We start from the raw sequence: 14,454 nt of genomic DNA, 5'->3' as shown, positions 1-14,454 counted from the left end.
ATTGCACTCAAAGGCTGAAACTGAAAATTATTCTTTTAGGACAGAAAGCAAAGTGTACAGAGAGAGATTGAATATTGTTATTATCTCTTTAAATCATCTGATTTTAAGGGTGTAGGATCCAGAGAGCTGAATAAAGGACATAACCTTAATGATGCGCCCGACCTCACTGGCCATGAGCAGCTGGGGGAGGAGCAGCAGAAGGTGGAGAGGTTGCTGAAGACAAAGAGAAGGGAGGTTGTGAGGAAGAGGAAGGAGCTGGCCCAGGCCTGGGAGATGCAGAGGGAGCTGTGGGCACGGGAGGATGAAGCGACTGAGAAGCAGAGGAGGAGAGAGAGGGAGGAGAGAGAACAGGAGAGGAGGGCCCTGGCCCAGGCCTGGGAGATGCAGAGGGAGCTGTGGGCGGAGGAGGAAGAGGCCATGAAGAAGGGGAGGGAGGCAGAGAGGGAGGAGAGGGAGAAGTGGGGGACAGAGAGGGACATTTCTCAACTTTAAAGGTCTGAAAGGCCTCATCGCCACTCCACTGTGCAGAGCTACAGACAAGCCTGTTAAATAAACAAAAAATACTTTTAAATATGTGTGGTGTCTTACGGTCTTACCTTTCATTCATTTCCTTTCAGTTGTGAGAACGGGTACGCTGACGTCACGACGGGGCAGGGGCAGACTGGACTGCAGAAGGCCGCAGAACACACTTTTCTACCTAGATTTTTATGCCAAAATTATATTATTTCACAATGTTGAAATAATGGTACAGATTAAAAAGTGTCACTATAAAGTAGGCATACGAACAGGAATGTGTGCCATCTTAAGTTATTCACCAACTTTAGTCTCCACCAGGGGGCAGTGCATACTCATTTCTATGTCTCAGACAGGCACTCTAATATGTGTGCGCTTTGGTCGGGGATGCTCGCAGCTGCACATGCCCTGGTGACGGCTCCCCTGCTCCTGCACTGCCCCAGGGCCACCCTGCCCTGCTCCTGCACTGCCACAGGGCCACCCTGCCCTGCTCCTGTACTGCCCCAGGGCCACACTACCCTGCTCCTGCACTGCCCCAGGGCCACCCTGCCCTGCTCCTGCACTGCCCCAGGGCCACACTACCCTGCTCCTGCACTGCCCCAGGGCCACCCTGCCCTGCTCCTGCACTGCCCCAGGGCCACACTACCCTGCTCCTGTACTGCCCCAGGGCCATACTACCCTGCTCCTGTACTGCCCCAGGGCCACCCTGCCCTGCTCCTGCACTGCCCCAGGGCCACCCTGCCCTGCTCCTGCACTGCCACAGGGCCACACTACCCTGCTCCTGCACTGCCCCAGGGCCATACTACCCTGCTCCTGCACTGCCCCAGGGCCATACTACCCTGCTCCTGTACTGCCCCAGGGCCACACTACCCTGCTCCTGTACTGCCCCAGGGCCATACTACCCTGCTCCTGCACTGCCCCAGGGCCATACTACCCTGCTCCTGTACTGCCCCAGGGCCATACTACCCTGCTCCTGCACTGCCCCAGGGCCATACTACCCTGCTCCTGCACTGCCCCAGGGCCATACTACCCTGCTCCTGTACTGCCCCAGGGCCACCCTGCCCTGCTCCTGCACTGCCCCAGGGCCATACTACCCTGCTCCTGTACTGCCCCAGGGCCACCCTGCCCTGCTCCTGCACTGCCCCAGGGCCATACTACACTGCTCCTGTACTGCCACAGGGCCACACTACCCTGCTCCTGCACTGCCACAGGGCCACACTACCCTGCTCCTGTACTGCCCCAGGGCCACACTACACTACCCTGCTCCTGCACTGCCCCAGGGCCACACTACCCTGCTCCTGCACTGCCCCAGGGCCACACTACACTACCCTGCTCCTGCACTGCCCCAGGGCCACACTACACTACCCTGCTCCTGCACTGCCCCAGGGCCACACTACCCTGCTCCTGCACTGCCCCAGGGCCACACTACCCTGCTCCTGCACTGCCCCAGGGCCACACTACCCTGCTCCTGCACTGCCACAGGGCCACACTCACTAGTTTCAGTGAAGAGATTGAGGGTGAAGTCTTGGTGAGGAGATTAAGGGTGGAATTTTGATGAGGAGATTGAGAGTGGAGTTTCAGTGAGGTGATTGAGGGAACATTTTCAGTGTAGAGTTCCTTAATTCTTACTTACTTAATTTGTTTATTTAACAGGGACAAATGCACACAAAATTGCTTTATATATAAAATACAAAGTAGATGCCTTGCATACAGGTTTCATGGCTAATGTGCAACCTCTGTCCCGGGCAGTACAAAAGCATTTAACTTAAAATAATACCAAAACATTAAAAGCAGTACAGATGAAAGACTGAAATAGGGACAGACACTAAAATCAGGACACAGACACAAAATAAAAATGTTAATAATAAGTCAAATCAGTGTTCGCAGACTTGTTTCAGTTTTAGCCATTGTTTTGCATGTGTGTTGAAAACCTTGAGCTCTGTCAGTTGTTTTATTTACGATGGTAGTGCGTTCCACAGTTGTATACCTCTTACTGAGAAGGATGACTGACCAAATGTTGTTCTGCGTTTTGTTCTGTTTTGTTTGTTTACCAGTTGACAGAGTATTTCTGTCGCAAGGTTGTTTACACACTTAAAAAAACGTTTAATAAATGATAAATTTACAAAACAGTCAAAACTTAGCATGTTATGCTTCTGTAAAATTAGGCAATGGTGCCAACAAACTGGTTTCTGATCCATTACTTTCAGTGCCTGTTTATATAATGACCTGATAGATGTAATTGTTGTTTGGTTGGCCTGGCCTCAAGCGGTTATACAGTATGATAAATTAGAAAATATCATGGCACTCATAAACTGCTGTGCTGCCTTAATAGTTTTGCACAACCTCTTTACATGTTTGTTGAACTTAAGCTGAGAGTCTAAAGTAACACCTAAAAATGTAATTTTATGTACCTCATCGATCTCTTGCTCGTCAATCTTTATTCTAAAATTTAAATTTAAATGTATTTTTTATTAAAAAGCACATTGAGACCGTCTTATTACAGTTCAAAGTCAGATGATTATTTCAGAGCCACTGTGACACACCAGACATTTATTTTGTGAGCATCTCTGCTGCCAGATGAGGGTTTTTTGCACGCACATATATAATTGCGTCGTCCGCATACACTTGGCATCTAACTCTTTTACTGCTATCAGGTAAGTCATTTACATATAAACTAAAAAGTAAAGGGCCTAAAATTGAAAAATTGAAAAAAGGAACCAGAAGCAGACACAGGGGTGTGGAAAATGGCAGGTTTACTAGCAGATGAAGAGTCCAGGGAAACAGGCAGGGGTCATCAATGGGAATCCAGATAGAAAAATAAACAAGGCTTGGGAAAACAAGGCTCGGGAATAAGGGGGCTAAAACAGGGGGAAGGAATAAAGGGCTCGGGACTCAAAAAACAGGACAAGACAAACTAGCAAGGTGAACTCAAAAGGACAGGTATAAATACACAGGGGAATGAGACAAACTAGGTGGGGCATGGGAGTGAGGGCGGTCTAACAAATAAACATCAGGTGAGACACATGGATGGGTAATAGCACAATAACGAGGGGGAAATGAAAACGTGGACTGGATTCACAAAGACACACATGTAATACAAATGGCTCCGGAATAGGGAGTAGACAATTTCACAGAATCAGGAGATGCAGAGATACGGAGAGACAGGTGCGAATACTTCGGTGAAACTAAGCAAGTAATCAGTGATAGAATAGGGAGGCGGAGTTACAGAATAGAATTGAAACTGGAGATGCGTTAGTAAGTTAGTTAAGTGATTTAAAATACAAATACCAAAAACTAGTGAATGTTAGTTTGTTAGTTTGACGAACATATTAGTGTGTATAATTAGTACAGTACAAATTCTATGTTAGTTAGGATTAGTATATTAGTGCTATGTACAAACATGAACTGGAGAGAAAGCAGGATGTAAGGAATGCAAGATTGGAAGGAAGGTTGAACCCCGGAACTACCATAAACACCCGAATAGTGGGGCACGCAGACAGGGGAGTGACTGGGCTAGTAAACATTCAGACTCAGACATCACAGGAGAAGACGAGTGCAAAGACTAATGAATATAAACAGAACACCAGACATGAATATGAAAAATAATAAATTACAAGAACAACGATAATAAACAATGATAAACTAACAGACAGAACACAGGAACATAATACTTTCAGAGTGCGGGTAAAATTGAAATTGGTCTGTAGTTTGAGACCTGGTCAAGTGCTCCAGACTTAGGAAACTCATTAGTTCTAATCAATGTGTTTACACTTGTGTTACTGGCATTATCCAAGCCAAAATTATCCTTGGCCTTAACTGTGTGAAAACCTTACCAATCTCATTTTGAGCTACTTCTTTAATATAAAAAGACTTTGGTTGGTCTCTCAATATATATATTTTTTACTGTACTGGTTGGAAACTTGCTGCCAGTTCCTCAGCTGATTGAGTAAAACATTTATTAAATTTGTTTGCAATTTCCATACTATCATTGCTAACTATTCCACTTATAATCAATTCCACTGTTGATTTTCTGTAGGTTAGGCTTCCAAAGTGCCAAACTTTTCCCTTCTGATTCAGCAATCAACAAGTGTGTCCGTGTGTGTTTTTGTGGATAATGAGCGTTTGAGTGCGAGGTCTCTTTTTCATCAGGTGGCGAATATCCTTATTCAGCCACGGTAAAGCCCTACTACGTTGTTGGTGCTTCAATGACTGAGTGTATTTCTGAATCACATCTGTTTTCATCATTGTAGTACAGCAGGTATTTAAATCTTGAATTTTTACATGACATTACATTACATTATTGGCATTTGGCAGACGCTCTTATCCAGAGTGACGTACAACAAAGTGCATACCAGTGGAGGCTCCTCCATAGAGGTGGAGGAGGCCTGGCCTCCCCAATAATTTGAGAGAAGAGAGAGATTTAAAAAAAACAATAAATATATTTATTTTATTTATTTATTTTAACAAAAAACATATTTTTTATTTTTTATATTCATATTATTTTAGTTTTGTTCATAAATCTAAATTTTCCCATGGCTAAAACCCAATATTGCAATTGTAAAGCAACAGGCCAGATTTCCCTATCAGTTTGTATTAAGGGAGGCCAGGCCAGGCCAGGCCTCCCCTAGGAAATGAGATTCTCATAGAAGTCAATGTAATGCATTTTTTTTCATGCCAATATGTGATTGGCCAGATCACTGAAAATGGGTGGGCAACGGAGGCCTGGCCTCACCATGCATTGTGTCCAGGGCTGAAAGATTGACATTTTGTTCGTCCAATCACATGCTACTGGTTCATTTGGAATCAACTATCCTTTCCTTTCCTATTCAACACAGAAGCCATTTTGAAAATTCGCTAGTCACTTCAGTCAAACAAACACTCGCCATAGTGGCTACGAGTGTCCTATCAACTTGTTTAGAGAACACCCCTGGCTACCATCCCTGGAGTTTATAGCTCATTTGGCCAAACACTTTTGCTTAAAACTACCTCGGAAGTCGGCGAGATTCTAGCGCAATTTGAGATCTTGGGCTGCAGATTCCAGATACTAGGGAGTGAGAATGACATTCAATAGGTCATGTTAGACACCATTTGGGATTTATTGAACAGTTTTATTTTTAATGTAGTCCATTTCGTTTTATTACAAGTCAATTTAATAATCTTCCATATCAAATTACCGAATTGTTGCTCTGTGAGGAAATTCACTCTAAATACGAATAGAGTGCTGCCCTCTAGTGGATAACGTTAACGTTAGATAAAGCCAACTGGAACCATATTTTTACATATTTTATATTAAATATATTGAATAAAACTACACATGATAAAGAAAGTGTTATCTTATCTTTTTTATATGCTAAACTTGATTAAATTGGTGATTACATGTTGAAGCTGTAGAAGAATGAAAAATGTAAGCTAAACAAAATTGTTTTTAACTACATAATTAAAATTCCTGCCTTTTACACATGTTCACTTGGCATTTATATTACATCCAAATGTCATTTCTCAGCTTAATTATCAGGCAGGCTCGTAGACTTACAGCAATGTCATTTCTTCAGGAAGGCACAAGGCTAAGCTCTGCACAATGAATTTCATCAGCCAGAACTTTCTGACTGTAGCTTACACTCCAAATAGTATGCCTTTGGCCAGCACAAAGACAGATAAGAGAACAGGGAACATTCCATCGCGAGTGAAGTGAGCAAGCGGAAAAAAATGGCCTCCTCAATTCTGGAAGTCACCAGCCTCCACTGGTGCATACCCATAACCAGGGATAAGTTCGCTGAAAGACCCTAGAGGGAAGTACAATTTCAACTGCTACCTGTACAACAAAGATAAGGACGAGGGCCAAATTTCTTTTTTTTTGAACAAAGAAACAAACAAACAACAGAGCAAAAGTGACCAAAGTTAACTATCCAAACACTGCTTACCTAGCCAACTAAAAATACCGATACACAAAGCAAGTCACAGAGACAACAATTAAGGTTCACAGGGAGGTAGGGAGGGATGGGGAGAGGTGCTGCTTGAAGAGGTGTGTCTTCAGCTTGCGCTTGAAGGTGGGGAGAGATTCTACAGTTCTGACCTCAACGGGGAGTTCGTTCCACCACCGTGGAGCCAGAACAGGGAAATGGAGAGATCCAGATGAGGAGAGGTATTAGCAGGGATAAATATAATTTCAGTCTTGCCTGGGTTGAGCTTTAGATGGTGGTTGTCCATCCAGCTCTGGATGTCCCTCAGGCAAGCAGAGATCAATGCGTATCAGATGGCGGGAACGAGACGAAGAGTTGGGTATCATCCGCGTAGCTGGTAGGATAGCCCATGTGCAGTGATCACAGGGCCAAGGGAGCGAGTATAAAGAGAAAAAAAGAAGCGGGCCTAGGACTGAGCCCTGGGGAACTCCAGTGGCGAGGGGCTGATGTGTCGATACCGAACCAGCCCAGGCAACCTGGAAGGAGCGACCAGAGAGGTAGGACTCAATCCAGTCCAGGGCTGTGCCACAGATGCCCGTTGCTGACAGGGCAGACAGGAGGATGGAGTGATCCACAGTGTCGAAGGCAGTGTGGCATGGAGTGACTCGCTGACGGAGAGGAGCGCGGTCTCTGTCGAGTGGCCCGATCTGAAGCCAGACTGATGGGGGTCTAGCAGGTTGTTGTTAGAAAAGAAAGAAGAAAGTTGAGTAGAAGCAGCTTGTTCTATAGTTTTAGAAAGGAAAGGAAGAAGCGATACCGGGCTGTAGTTCTGGATGATGGAGGGATCCAGAGTAGGCTTTTTTAGCAGCGGAGTGATGTGGGCCCTCTTGGAGGATGCTGGAAAACAGCTGGAAGACAGGGAGGAGTTGACAAGGGAGGTGACAAATGGGAGAATGTCAGGTGTGATAGTCTGGAGAAGAGAAGAGGGGATAGGGTCAAGGGCACAGGTTGTAAGGCGGTGGGAGAGCAGGAGTTGAGAAACATCAGAGTCTGTAAGGGGGGAGAAAGTGGCTGGGAAATGATGGGATGGGCCTAGAGGGGGGGAAGGGCACAGTGAGGGGGGCGGAAAGGATCTGCGGATGACTGTGACCTTCTCATCGAAGAAATCAGCAAAGTCATCAGCAGCGAAGGAGGACTGAGGAGGAGGAGGCAGTGCTTTGAGGAGAGAGGAGAAAATAGAGAAAAGTTTCCAGGGGTTAGAAGCGGAGTTCCGAATTTGTGTTTGATAGTATTTTGCTTTGGCGGCAGTGACAGCGGAAGAGAATGCCGCCAGGAGAGACTGGTAAGTCGTGAGGTCTGAAGCGTCTCTGGATTTCCCCCACTTCCTCTCCGCTGCGCGGAGGCTGGCCCTGGAGGTACGGAGGGTGTCAGATATCCAAGGGGACGGGGGGGATGAGGGAGTCAAAGGCAGAGGAGAGAGATGAAAGGAGGGTGGCAGATGCAGAGTCAGTGGGGAGTTTGGAGAAGGATTCGAGAGGGGGGAGTGAGGCGGTGACAGTGGTGGAAAGGAAGAGGGTAAGAGGGAGCGGAGGTTATGGCAGGCTGAGGAAGGGTAGGTGGGAGGAGGGGGAGGAGGATGGAAATCAGAGCATGAGCAGTTCCTCACAAAGACAAGGTCTAGGATATTGCCTGCCTTGTGGGTTGGAGGAGAGTGTTGCAGGGAGAGGTCGAAGGAGTGGAGTAGCGGTAGGAAGGCTTCAAGGTGGATGTTGAAGTCTCCAAGGAGAATCAGCGGGGTGCCATCCTCAGGGAAGGAGCTGAGAAGGGTGTCTAGCTCATCAAGGAAGCTTCCCAGGGGCTCTGGAGGGCGATAGATGACTGCAATAAAAAGGTTAGTAGGGTAGGATACTGCAACAGAATGGAATTCAAAAGTGTATATGGACAGGTCAGAGAGGGGGAGAACAGAGAATTTCCACGAGGGGGAAATTAAAAGACCAGTACCACCACCACGGCCAGAAGGCCGGGGAGTGTGCGAGAAGGAGAAGGAGGATGAGAGGGCAGCGGGAGTGGCGGTGTTGTCAGGTGTGATCCAGGCCTCAGTTAGGGCAGGGGGTCAGCAGGGGGTAGCTGCTTTCAGGTACTGTGGGTTCAGTAATCAACCTGCTTCCAGGTACTGTGGGTTCAGTAATCAACCTGCTTCCAGGTACTGTGGGTTCAGTAATCAACCTGCTTTCAGGTACTGTGGGTTCAGTAATCAACCTGCTTCCAGGTACTGTGGGTTCAGTAATCAACCTGCTTCCAGGTACTGTGGGTTGTTTATTAATCCAAGCACTATGACATAAATGAACACCCTGTTCATATCTCAACCATGAATGCCGAAGCTGCTATGTGCTTTAATAAAGAACGTTGCAAATAAGTTGTTATATTGAAGTCATTAAACAGCATTCCGTGGAATTTTTCTCATGCAAAATCATTTTTGCCACACTGATGCCACAGGACCCACACTACAGCAAACACGTAGAAAATACAAAACATTTCAGTGAAATTATCTGGATCGACAGATAGGCGACTAAGCTGTTTTTTCCAAGCTGTTTAACCAAGATTCACTTAGACATAGATAGTCAAAATTGGAGTCCGTCAGTAGGTGTTAAACTTGATCTGTTTTCGATATACGGGCGGCCTGTAGCGTAGTGGTTAAGGTAAATGACTGGGACACGTATGGTTGGTGGTTCTAAACCCGGTGTAGCCACAATAAGATTCGCACAGCTGTTGCACCCTTGAGCAAGGCCCTTAACCCTGCATTGCTCCAGGGGAGGATTGTCTCCTGCTTAGTCTAATCAACTGTACATTGCTCTGGATAAGAGCGTCCACCAAATGCCAATAAGGTAATAATGCATTAGATGTTCAAGTGTCCACCAACAGTACCCTTTGGTTTGGTCTTTGAGTCCCATATAACCTTTGCGTGGTTTACAGTCTTGCCACTGTGATGTGTGGCGTCTGGCCCAGCGGCTGGACTGCTGCTGGGGCCTGGGTCTGGCATTGTAGCAGCAGGTAGTTTGCCTCTCTGGTCTGGTAGTCCTGCTAAATGCCTAAATCGTAGTCCAAGTTCATCAGAATGAAGAGTAGAATCACCAATGAGTTGTTGAAAATCAGTAGACAGTGATTCAAGATGGAAAACGTCCATCGGTTCAGCTCTCTTTACCATGGTTACGCAGTGGAAGGCAGGTTCAGCACTCTTTACCACGGTTACGCAGTGGAAGGCAGGTTCAGCACTCTTTACCACGGTTACGCAGTCAAAGGTCATGGTCTGTGTCCCTTAGCCAAGCTTTTATTGCAGTATAAGGCCCTTTCAGCCTTCTATATCCTAATAAAGATTTAATATCATATACAGCCACATTTTGACAATATTTATGTCAGGTAGCCCAAGTGTGTGCATTGTTAGCATACTGTAATTCAGGTTTTTAATAAACAGCAAAAGAATGACTCATTTGGCAAATTCATGTTATTTGCACTTTCAGTTTTATGTGATTGTTTTAACACACTGATGTTGTAACTGGTTACAAAGGTCAAGAGCAGAGGCTCATCCATCAAAACATGAAATGCTTTTTCAGACTATGTGACAGTTTATTGCTCTCACATTTCACCTGAATGTCTGCTGTTGCAAGCCATCCCATCCAGTTGCAGTCACCAGCTCCCAAGTAAAATGCAATTAGCTTTATTCCTCAATCACTGGCAGACAGTTATGACAGAAAGGAACCAAAGGTGAGGTCTCCTTGGAGAGTCGTGGGTCACATCTGGGGGTGACTGTTTGAGGACTTCAGTAATTAACCTGCTCTCAGGTACTGTGGGTTCAGTCATTAACCTGCTTTTAGGTACTGTGGGTTCAGTAATTAACCTGCTTTCAGGTACTGTGGGTTCAGTAATTAACCTGCTTTCAGGTACTGTGGGTTCAGTAATTAACCTGCTTTTAGGTACTGTGGGTTCAGTAATGAACCTGCTTCTAGGTACTGTGGGTTCAGTAATTAACCTGCTTTTAGGTACTGTGGGTTCGGTAATTAACCTGCTTTTAGGTACTGTGGGTTCGGTAATTAACCTGCTTTTAGGTACTGTGGGTTCAGTAAGTTACCAGCTCTCAGGTACTGCGGGTTCAGTAATTAACCTGCTTGGATGAGACGGGTGCATGGGGGGGTTTGGACCTGAAATGCACGACTCAGAAACTGTAGTGTTGTAAAATCCCGTCAGGGCTTTATTTGGGGAATATCCAGGGAGCGTAGCCAAAAACAAGCAATGTTCGTACACGTAAATATCCAGCCAGAAAACCAAAGCGCAGTACCGAGGGAGAAGGCAGTCTCGTAGTCAGTACACCATGCGGAAATCCGGTAGACAGGAAAGCGGTCCAAGAGGCAGAAGTACAGGCAGGCGGTAGGCAGGCTCAGGGTCCATGACGGCGCGAGAGTCAAGACCGAAGTCTGCTCCGCGGGGCAAAAGTAGAAAAACAGCAGGCAAAGACGTGGTACAGGCAGGCAATGGTCAATAAACGGACAAAGTAAATGGACAAGTTAACGAGGTAATTAGTAATCGTTAGTAATAAACCTATCCTGCCCTAGCATTAGTAAATTAGTAATGACATGCACAAGAAACGTAAGGTAACATGAACACATGATTAGAATGTTAGTATTACCCAATCCTGATCTAGCATTAGTAGGTTAGTAAATAGACAAGGGAAATTGAAACAATTAGGGTGTGAGTGACAGAAAGGGAGAGAGAGAAAGCAGGAATGCAAGGTTTGCAGAAAGACATGAAAAAGTGTATGCTAAATCAATGAACAGTACAACATAACATGGAACATAAATTGTGACATAACCAGTTTGCAAAACAATGATAATAAACTATATAACATGACATGGCAAAACTAACAATTCAATCGTAACAACTAAACCTGAAACATAACATGACATGAAACATAAAAACGTGGTGAGACTAGACTAACATAATACATGACATGACAATAACATAACCAAGACAATAACTAAACATAAAACATGACATGACAGACATGAAACATGACATTGCAGGTACTGTGGGTTCCGTAATTAACCTGCTTGCAGGTACTGTGGGTTCCGTAATTAACCTGCTTGCAGGTACTGTGGGTTCCGTAATTAGCCTGCTTTTAGGTACTGTGGGTTCAGTAATTAACCTGCTCTCAGGTACTGTGGGTTCAGTAATCAACCTGCTTCCAGGTACTGTGGGTTCAGTAATCAACCTGCTTCCAGGTACTGTGGGTTGTTTATTAATTCAAGCACTATGACATAAATGAACACCCTGTTCATATATCAACCATGAATGCCAAAGCTGCTATGTGCTTTAATAAAGAATGTTGCAAATAAGTTGTTATATTGAAGTCATTAAACAGCATTCCGTGGAATTTTTCTCATGCAAAATAATTTTTGCCACACTGATGCCACAGGACCCACACTACAGCAAACACTTAGAAAATACAAAACATTTCAGTGAAATTATCCGGATGGACAGATAGGCGACTAAGCTGTTTTTTCTATTTTTCCTTTTTAACTCAGATGATAACATAGTGAAGGAAATGCAGTAAGATTGAAAGGTTTTTTTTAAAGCACCCAATATTTTCTGTACTGTTTGATGTCATTCGTCAAAAGAATGAAATGTTAATTTACTGTCAATGTTAGTATTCATTTGAATTTATAAATATGTACGATTAGCATTTTCACATTCCAAGGTTATGCAAAGCTAAACAGTAGCCTACATTATTCAAAGGCATTAAGTCTCCACTATTACCAGTTATAAATCCGAGTTAGCTTCAATCTATGATGACGTCAGCATTCTGTTCTGTACAGGAAATGTATCTGCACTCCAATTGGTCGAGTCTTCGCATGGTCATGCCAAAGCCATTCTGATTGGCTAACCAAGGTTAGGAATCCTAGCGCATGCAACAAAAAAAATGTGTGGGAGTTGCAAAGGGGTTCTGCAAGTGAACGGAGACGTGAAATAATCCATGTGCACTGACTATGAGGAATAGCCTACACACACCCGTGTCGTGGCATGTCTATGTGCATTTACCGCGTCTGCTTGTAATACTACTACTACTACTACTACTGGTAGTAATAATAATAATAATAATAATAATAATAATAATAATAATAATAATAATAATAATAATAATAGTATTATATTTATTATATTTACTATAATAATAGTAGTATATTTACAAGTATTTCTGATATATTAAGCATAAAACATGCATGTCCACGATTTAGTTGGGGTTCGAGTTTGATAGCTATGTGGTTTCTTAAGAACAGCAATGGAAAGCTACACATGCATACATAGATTTCAATTTAATTAGAATATTAAGTAAAACACATAGGCCTACAAACAAAAACAATTGATTTGTGATGGAAAATATAAATGAACATTATCAATACATGTAGCTATACAACATCGTTGTTCATTCATGCTGCATTATAGACAGCTACAAAACTGTTTAAACAAGTGTAATTGTTCTTCAGTGGAGCATTTGTTTAGGCACGTCAGTAAATTGTCAGCTAACCAGTAGGCTAGCTTAAGGCATATTTCAAAGTAATATGTATATGTACAGTATTAGGATGAACTCGTAGCATACAGTGACTCCAAAAATGTGTTGTCTCATTCATCCGCGTAAATTATATAAACCCCACGCGACCCCACACACAGCTCCCCCTTCTCTCCTCTAGCTGTATTCTTGTGAATCCACGCTAGTGCCTGAATTAAAGCGCCGCGGTTCGATTCGGGACATTAGCCGAAGTGGGAGAGTCCAGGCCAGTTATAGAGCCTCAAGCCACCGGTGTCACCGGAAACCGGTCGATGATTCAGAAATAAACTGATGAGGAACGAGGGGAGACGGCGAGACTCTGGAGATATCCGATTTGTTATAGCGTTAGCTATCCGAAGAAAACGTCCACATTTATTTGTTTGAATATCTCCAGATTTAAATCACGCCTATCGCTGAGACGATCACGCAACGAGACTAGAATTGGGCTCATCTGCTACCACCGGTAACACACAGGCACGGATTTGTTTTCAGATAACGTTAGCTAATGGGAAGGTTTTTTTGGAGCATTTTATGGTATTATTACAGTAGCTATTATGCGCTAGATCACAGGCGTGTTTCCCTCCGCAGCTCTGGGTAACGTTGTTAAACTGTAGCAAATGTTTTGGTGACATTACTATAGCTTACTAGCTAGCTAGCCAAACCAGGGAGGAAGGCATTTCTTGGGCGAGGATGCGCGTTACTATGGTCACTGAAATATGACACGGTCGGCTTATGGTTAGCTAACTAAGAGTGCCCGATGTTTGCTGGCTAGTTCCCTGTGTTTGGAGTATCCATATGGCTAACTAACGTTAGCTAGCAAGGTGTAGCAACCTACAGGGCACGCAAAGCTAGCTAGGTTAGCTGGTTCATTATCTTGAAGGCTGCACCTGGTCCAGCCAGTTGAGGTGTTAGCTAGGTAACTTAGATAGCATCTAGCTGATGGTTCATGGTCAGTTCGCTATCGAACGTTCAATTAACCAGTTAGCTAGGTACTGGGTATCTTGTTTACCGAACTAATCACAGCTAACGTTGGCTGGCATGGGACTATTTACCATCGCTTGACATATCTGTGAAACCAGCTAGCTAGCTTATATATTTTGTAACGTTAGCTGCGTAAAACGCTTTTTTTGCGTAAAATAGTCTGACAGCAGCATATCTTAGCCATTTGGCTGTTCAAACTTTCATTGCACTCCAACGATATTGCATTGTGTAACGTTGGTTAGCTAGCTGATATTTACTGTTAAATAAATCAACGGAAACCAGCTAACTTAGTTGACTGAAACGACAGCTAGCGAGTTTGCTACTTCCACACAATACAACCGGTGTCCAGATTTAACCAGATCTATACCAATATAGCTCGCGATCTACCTAGATAATAGCTTCAACTGTTCGTTGGTTATTAACTTAAGCATCATAAGCAAGACAGGCCGGCAGCTAACACGG

The sequence above is a fragment of the Conger conger genome, chromosome 16 (genome assembly GCF_963514075.1).
Source record: "Conger conger chromosome 16, fConCon1.1, whole genome shotgun sequence".
Taxonomy (NCBI): domain Eukaryota; kingdom Metazoa; phylum Chordata; class Actinopteri; order Anguilliformes; family Congridae; genus Conger; species Conger conger.
The sequence above is the reverse complement of the archived record's forward strand: the minus strand, read 5'-3'. Positions refer to the sequence as shown.